We start from the raw sequence: 7,500 nt of genomic DNA, 5'->3' as shown, positions 1-7,500 counted from the left end.
GTGACTAAGAGGGGGTGTGGTGGGGGTCTTCAAGTGGCACAGGGGACATGACAAGGGTGACTATATACATACATAAATACCTTAAAATTATTGCTATCATTATTATTACTATGCTAACACCAGCCTCAGTTTTTCTTCAGTTCCCCCAAAGACGTGACAGAGTGAGGATGTGGCTTCTGTATCAAGTAATATGGACACAGACTATTCTCAGCATTGTATCTAACAGGAGAAACACTTTGCTGCATTACTGACAGGAGAAACACTCTTTTAAAAGGCTGTAATTGAAATGATGTGGGTTTTCAAGGGTGTTTTTACAGTTGCAGTGACAGATTAACAACATTTCTGCATTACTGACAGAAGAAACACTCTTTTAAAAGGCTCTAGCTGAAGTGATGCAGGTTTTCAAGAGTGTTTTTACAGTTCCAGTGACAGACTAACAACATTTCTGCATTACAGACAGAAGAAAGAATCTTTTAAAAGGCTGTAGTTGAAGTGACGTGGGTTTCCAAGGGTGTTTTTACTGTTGCAGTGACAGATTAACAACAATTCTGCATTACTGACAAAAGAAACACTCTTTTGAAAGGCTCTAATTGAAGTGATGCAGGTTTTCAAGGGTGTTTTTACAGTTGCAGTGATAGATTAACAACATTTGTGGATTACTGACAGGAGAAACACTCTTTTAAAAGGCTGTAGTTGAAGTGATGCAGGTTTTCAAGGGTGTTTTTACAGTTGCAGTGACAGATTAACAACATTTCTGCATTACTGACATGAGAAACACTCTTTTAAAATGCTCTAGCTGAAGTGACGCAGGTTTTCAAGGGTGTTTTTATGGTTCCAGTGACAGATTAACATTTCTGTATTATTAACAGAAGAAACACTCTTTTAAAAGGCTCTAGTTGAAGTGACGCATGTTTTCAAGGGTGTTCATTTCTGCATTAATGACAGGAGAAACACTCTTTTAAAAGGCTCAACTTAAACTGATGTGGGTTTTCAAGGGTGTTTTTATGGTTCTAGCAACAGATTAACAACATTTCTGCAACAGATTAACAACATTTCTGCGACAGATTAACAACATTTCTGCGACAGATTAACAACATTTCTGCATTACTGACAGGAGAAACACTCTTTTAAAATGCTCTAACTGAAGTGACCTGTGTTTTCAAGGGTGTTCATTTCTGCATTAATGACAGGAGAAACACTCTTTTAAAATGCAGGTTTTCAAGGGTGTTTTTATGGTTCCAGTGACAGATTAACAACATTTGTGTAGGAGAAACACTCTTGAGAACCCAGCTAAACATCCCTGTGGCCTTGCAAAACAGTGGCAGTTACAAAGCACAGTGATTCAGAAGAGAGACACTGGTAAACCTAACCTAACGTACCAAATTCTCTCTTGTGTCTTCATTAACAGTCGTTGAGGCTGTGGAGGCCGTCATGTCGGTGGCAGCAGCAGCAGCGGTGGCGGTGGTGGCAGTGGTGGTGGTGGTGCTCTGCTGCGTCACAAATGAAAACCGTTTTGCTCTTGCCAGTTCAGTTTCCAAATTTCTGACTTTTTTCTGCAGTGAGGTGATCTGATTCTGAGAGAGAGAGAGAGAGAGAGAGAGAGAGAGAGAGAGAGAGAGGACAATGTGTGAGTGTGTCTGTTGACAGTGAACAGCACTTGGTGAAACACACTCAAAACACACTCAAAACACCCAAAACACACTCAAAACACACCCAAACACACTCAAACATACTCAAACACACCAAAACACACCCAAACACACTCAAAACACACCCAAACACACTCAAACACACTCAAACATACTCAAACACACCCAAACACACCCAAACACACTCAAAACACACCCAAACACACTCAAAACACACCAAAAACACACCAAAACACACTCAAACATACTCAAACACACCAAAACACACCAAAACACACCGAAATACACTCAAAACACACCCAAACACACCAAAACACACTCAAACATACTCAAACACATCTCTTACCTTCAATTCAACATTTTCTTGCAATATCTGTCCTCCAACATTTTTCCCTTCCTCCTCCTCCTCCTCTTCTTCTGTCACATTCATCTGTTAGAAGCTGAATCCTAATCTTCAAATCTTCAATAACCCTTTCCTTGTCCTGCGCCAAAGCTTTCACTGCTTCTGCAAACTCCATCTATAAGCAAAAAATAAATAAATAAATAAAATAAGAAATAAATAAATAAATAAATTAGCATTACCATAGAAATCCAGTTTAAGGAATTGCAAAGGTCACAAGGTCAATACAGAGCAAGACAGAAGACAGGAAGGTCAAGAAACAAGATTAAGCTTGAAATGGTTCGGTTTGATACACAGACACGAAGAAATGATATTATGAATATTATTGAAGAGTATAACAATATCACTACCCAAGATATATATATATTTTTTTTTAAAGATTTATTAAAGTTCATTATTTCATTATTGTTGATATGTGAATGACTGCTATTAATTAAGGAAATAATGATGGAATTAATTAGTCTTGTCTTGGTTCTCTCTCTCTCTCTCTCTCTCTCTCTCTCTCTCTCTCTCTCTCTCTCTCTCTCTCTCTCTCTCTCTCTCTGTGACTGTATTAAGCTTTAAGGCAGTTTTTGTGTGTGTGGCAGTGTTTGTGTGTGTGTGGCAGTGTTTTGATGTGTGTGGCAGTGTTTTGATGTGTGTGGCAGTGTTTTGATATGTGTTTTCAGTGTGTACGGCAATATCTGGGTGTGTGTGGCAATGTCTGGGTATGTGTGGCAGTGCTTGGGTGTGTGTGGCAGTGTCTCGGTGTGTGTGGCAGTGTCTGGGTGTGTGTGGCAGTGTCTGGGTGTGTGTGGCAGTGTTTGGGTGTGTGTGGCAGTGTTTGGGTGTGTGTGGCAGTGTCTGGGTGTGTGTGGCAGTGTCTGGGTGTGTGTGGCAGTGTCTGGGTGTGTGTGGCAGTGTTTGGGTGTGTGTGGCAGTATTTGGGTGTGTGTGGCAGTGTTTGGGTGTGTGTGGCAGTGTCTGGGTGTGTGTGGCAATGTTTGGGTGTGTGTGGCAGTGTCTTGGTGTGTGTGGCAGTGTTTGGGTGTGTGTGGCAGTGTCTGGGTGTGTGTGGCAGTGTCTGGGTGTGTGTGGCAGTGTCTGGGTGTGTGTGGCAGTGTCTGGGTGTGTGTGGCAGTGTTTTTTTTTTTTTTATGTAGGAAGGATACTGGCCAAGGGCAACAAAAATCCAATAAAAAAAAATGCCCACTGAAATACCAGTCCCATAAAAGGGTCAAAGTAGTGGTCAAAAATTGGTGGATAAGTGTCTTGAAACCTCCATCTTGAAGGAATTCAAGTCATAGGAAGGTGGAAATACAGAAGCAGGCAGGGAGTTCCAGAGTTTACCAGAGAAAGGGATGAATGATTGAGAATACTGGTTAACTCTTGCGTTAGAGAGGTGGACAGAATAGGGGTGAGAGAAAGAAGAAAGTCTTGTGCAGCGAGGCTGCAGAAGGAGGGGAGGCATGCAGTTAGCAAGATCAGAAGAGCAGTTGGCATGAAAATAGCGGTAGAAGACAGGTAGATATGCAACATTGCAGCAGTGAGAGAGGAGCTGAAGACAGTCAGTTAGAGAAGAGGAGTTGATGAGATGAAAAGCTTTTGATTCCACCCTGTCTAGAAGAGCAGTATGAGTGGAACCCCCAGACATGTGAAGCATACTCCATACATGGATGGATAAGGCCCTTGTACAGAGTTAGCAGCTGGGGGGGTGAGAAAAACTGGCGGAGACATCTCAGAACACCTAACTTCATAGAAGCTGTTTTAGCTAGTTCAGATTATAAGTAAAGGACAGACCGAGGATGTTCAGTGTAGAAGAGGGGGACAGTTGAGTGTCATTGAAGAAGAGGGGATAGTTGTCTGGAAGGTTGTGTCGAGTTGATAGATGGAGGAATTGAGTTTTTGAGGCATTGAACAATACCAAGTTTGCTCTGCCCCAATCAGAAATTTTAGAAAGATCAGAAGTCAGGCGTTCTGTGGCTTCCCTGCGTGATATGTTTACCTCCTGAAGGGTTGGACGTCTATGAAAAGACGTGGAAAAGTGCAGGGTGGTATCATCAGCGTAGGAGTGGATAGGACAAGAAGTTTGGTTTAGAAGATCATTAATGAATAATAAGAAGAGAGTGGGTGACAGGACAGAACCCTGAGGAACACCACTGTTAATAGATTTAGGAGAAGAACAGTGACCGTCTACCACAGCAGCAATAGAACGGTCAGAAAGGAAACTTGAGATGAAGTTACAGAGAAAAGGATAGAAACCGTAGGAGGGTAGTTTGGAAATCAAAGCTTTGTGCCAGACTCTATCAAAAGCTTTTGATATGTCCAAGGCAACAGCAAAAGTTTCACCAAAGTCTCTAAAAGAGGATGACCAAGACTCAGTAAGGAAAGCCAGAAGATCACCAGTAGAGCGGCCTTGACGGAACCCATACTGGCAATCAGATAGAAGGTTGTGAAGTTATAGATGTTTAAGAATCTTCCTGTTGAGGATAGATTCAAAAACTTTAGATAGGCAGGAAATTAAAGCAATAGGACGGTAGCTTGAGGGATTAGAGCGGTCACCCTTTTTAGAAACAGGTTGAATGTAGGCAAACTTCCAGCAAGAAGGAAAGGTAGATGTTGACAGACAGAGCTGAAAGAGTTTGACTAGCAAAGTGCAAGCACGGAGGCACAGTTTCGGAGAACAATAGGAGGGACCCCATCAGGTCCATAAGCCTTCCGAGGGTTTAGGCCAGCGAGGGCATGGAAAACATCATTGCAAAGAATTTTAATACGTGGCATGAAGTAGTCAGAGGGTGGAGGAGAGGGAGGAACAAGCCCAGAATCATCCAAGGTAGAGTTTTTAGCAAAGGTTTGAGCAAAGAGTTCAGCTTTAGAAATAGATGTTATAGCAGTGGTGCCATCTGGGTGAAGTTTGGGTGTGTGTGGCAGTGTTTGGGTGTGTGTGGCAGTGTCTGGGTGTGTTTGGCAGTGTGTGGGTGTATGTGGCAGTGTCTGGGTGTGTGTGGCAGTGTCTGGGTGTGTGTGGCAGTGTCTGGGTGTGTGTGGCAGTGTCTGGGTGTGTGTGGCAGTGTCTGGGTGTGTGTGGCAGTGTCTGGGTGTGTGTGGCAGTGTCTGGGTGTGTGTGGCAGTGTCTGGGTGTGTGTGGCAGTGTCTGTATTGACTTGATTGAAGGTTTCTGTGGTTTACTCACATCACACTAATTCAAATCAAGTGTTGGTGGTGCAGGTGTGAGCAACAGCCAGGTAGAGGAGGGACACAGTTTTTGGGCATTTTCAGATGTGTAAGTGTGTAATGTGTTATGTTTTCAGGTGTGTAAATGTGTTTTTCATGTGTAGATAGCTTGGGTTTGTATTTCTGTCTGTGTATTGTGTCGTTCTGGTGTTGAATTTGTTGTTGTCTTGTGTTTTGTTCATGTTTTTCTTCATTCCTCTGTGTGTTTCTTTCCCCCGTCTCCTGCCTGTCCTTCACAACAAACGTCGTTCTTTTCTTGCACCAATTACCATCCAATCATTGTTTTTAATCCTTACATTCTCTCTCTCCCTCTCTTTGTCTGTCTTACCTGTTTTTCGTCATCTAATTTCCTCCTTTCTTCCTCTCTTACACTTGCAATTCTCTCTTCAATCTTTATCTCTCTCTCTTTCATCAGTTCCTCTCTCAGTCTGTCCAGGCCCTGAGCAATTAAAGAGAGGCATTAGAGTAAGACAGAACATTTCCAGTGTGAATTGTGGGTGTCCTCTCCCTCTTTCTCTCTTTGTCTCTTTCTCTCCCTCTCACCTCCCATCTGTTGAGAGAGGAGGGTGGGGAGGAGGGCGGGTGCTCCTCGCTGGGACTTGAAGAGAAAGGCAGGCTAGTGGGGGAGGTGCTGGTGGTGGCTGTCATCGTTGTCATCATTCTAAATCTAGACCTTATGTTTTCAACCTCCAGCCTGTGTCTCTTTCTCTCCTCCTCCAGTTCCCTTCGGCCTTCCTCCACCTGAAGTAGTAGTAGTAGTAGTTGTAGTAGTAGTAGTAGTAGTAGTAGTAGTTAGTGTTTTGGTACAGGGGACATGACAAGGGTGACTAAGAGGGGGTCTGGTGGGGGTCTTCAAGTGGCACAGGGGACATGACAAGGGTGACTAAGAGGGGGTCTGGTGGGGGTCTTCAAGTGGCACAGGGGACATGACAAGGGTGACTAAGAGGGGGTCTGGTGGGGGTCTTCAAGTGGCACAGGGGACATGACAAGGGTGACTAAGAGGGGGTCTGGTGGGGGGTCTTCAAGTGGCACAGGGGACATGACAAGGGTGACTAAGAGGGGGTCTGGTGGGGGTCTTCAAGTGGCACAGGGGACATGACAAGGGTGACATTAGCAGAATCATCAACAGTATTAAGGGCAGGACAAGAAGTGATACGTTCAAGGTTGATAAAGTTATTATTTATGAGAGATGGGAATGAAATGGCTTTAAATAAGGTGGTGGGTGAACTAAGTAACAAGGATGTGAGTGTTGAGTCGTCAGGGAGCTCTGAAGGATGACTGGACAGGTGTATGGATGGGAATGACAGGTGGAAGCAGGTGGAAGCAGGTGGAAGCAGGCAGGTGTGTTATGTACAGGGCCTGCCACATGTTGCTCCTGGCTTGTTGCACTGCCCTCGTGTTGCTGTGGCAGTGCTGGGAGTGGAGACTTGGGCTGTCACACAACTGCAAATGGTGATGCACACACAACCAAACAAAACTTGAATAATTCCCGACTCAAAATTTTCCCGACTCAAAATTTTCCCGATTCAAAAGTTTTCCTGACTCAAAAACTTTTCCTTACCACAAGAGCAAGTTTCCTCTGCACTTCCTCTTCCTTCTCCTTCTCCCAGTGTCTCCTCTCATTCTTCAGAAATTCTTGTCTTTCTCTCTTCTTTTCTTCTTCTTTCCTATGCAAATCTTTCTTCCACTCAGCTCTGATCTTGTTCCCTTCTTCTTCCACTGTTTCCTCCTTCTCCTGCCTCAACCTACGAGAGAGAGAGAGAGAGAGAGAGAGAGAGAGAGAGAGAGAGAGAGAGAGAGAGAGAGAGAGAGAGAGAGAGAGAGAGAGAGAGAGAGAGAGAGAGAGAGAGAGAGAGAGAGAGAGAGAGAGAGAGAGAGAGAGAGAGAGAGAGAGAGAGAGAGAGAGAGAGAGAGAGAGAGAGAGAGAGAGAGAGAGAGAGAGAGAGAGAGAGAGAGAGAGAGAGAGAGAGAGAGAGAGAGAGAATAAAAAAAATGACAAAAGAATTATATTGTACCATTAAATCACACACACACACACACACACACACACACACACACACACACACACACACACACACACACACACACACACACACACACACACACACACACACACACACACACACACACACACACAGACCTTTCCAGCAGGTCTGCCTTCAAAATTTCCAGTGCATTTCTTTCCCTCTCTACAAAACTTGTTTCCAAAATCTTTACAATTCTTTCTTTTTCTTGCTG

The 7,500-nt window shown here is 43.9% G+C and overlaps 2 long non-coding RNA genes across 5 annotated transcripts in view; one reads left to right on the top strand and one right to left on the bottom strand.

The window, feature by feature from the left end:
- The window catches only part of LOC135095287 (uncharacterized), a 58,120-nt gene that overhangs the window by 17,979 nt on the left and 32,641 nt on the right, over positions 1–7,500 (top strand). The gene's annotated exons all lie outside the window — the stretch shown is intronic.
- LOC135095286 (uncharacterized) overlaps positions 1–7,500 on the bottom strand; it is a 28,776-nt gene that overhangs the window by 19,644 nt on the left and 1,632 nt on the right. For all 3 annotated transcript variants that reach the window (XR_010264212.1, XR_010264211.1, XR_010264210.1), the window contains exons 5-10: positions 7,403–7,500; positions 6,824–7,007; positions 5,806–6,003; positions 5,591–5,701; positions 1,996–2,167; positions 1,380–1,574 (exon numbers count right to left, since the gene is read on the bottom strand). The exon at positions 7,403–7,500 is cut by the window's right edge and continues 54 nt beyond it. This is a non-coding gene — a long non-coding RNA (uncharacterized LOC135095286). The remainder of the gene's footprint in view (positions 1–1,379; positions 1,575–1,995; positions 2,168–5,590; positions 5,702–5,805; positions 6,004–6,823; positions 7,008–7,402) is intronic.

Source organism: Scylla paramamosain, chromosome 48 (assembly GCF_035594125.1).
Source record: "Scylla paramamosain isolate STU-SP2022 chromosome 48, ASM3559412v1, whole genome shotgun sequence".
In the NCBI taxonomy this organism is placed as follows: Eukaryota; Metazoa; Arthropoda; class Malacostraca; order Decapoda; family Portunidae; genus Scylla; species Scylla paramamosain.
This window is presented reverse-complemented; position numbering and strand designations above follow the sequence as displayed.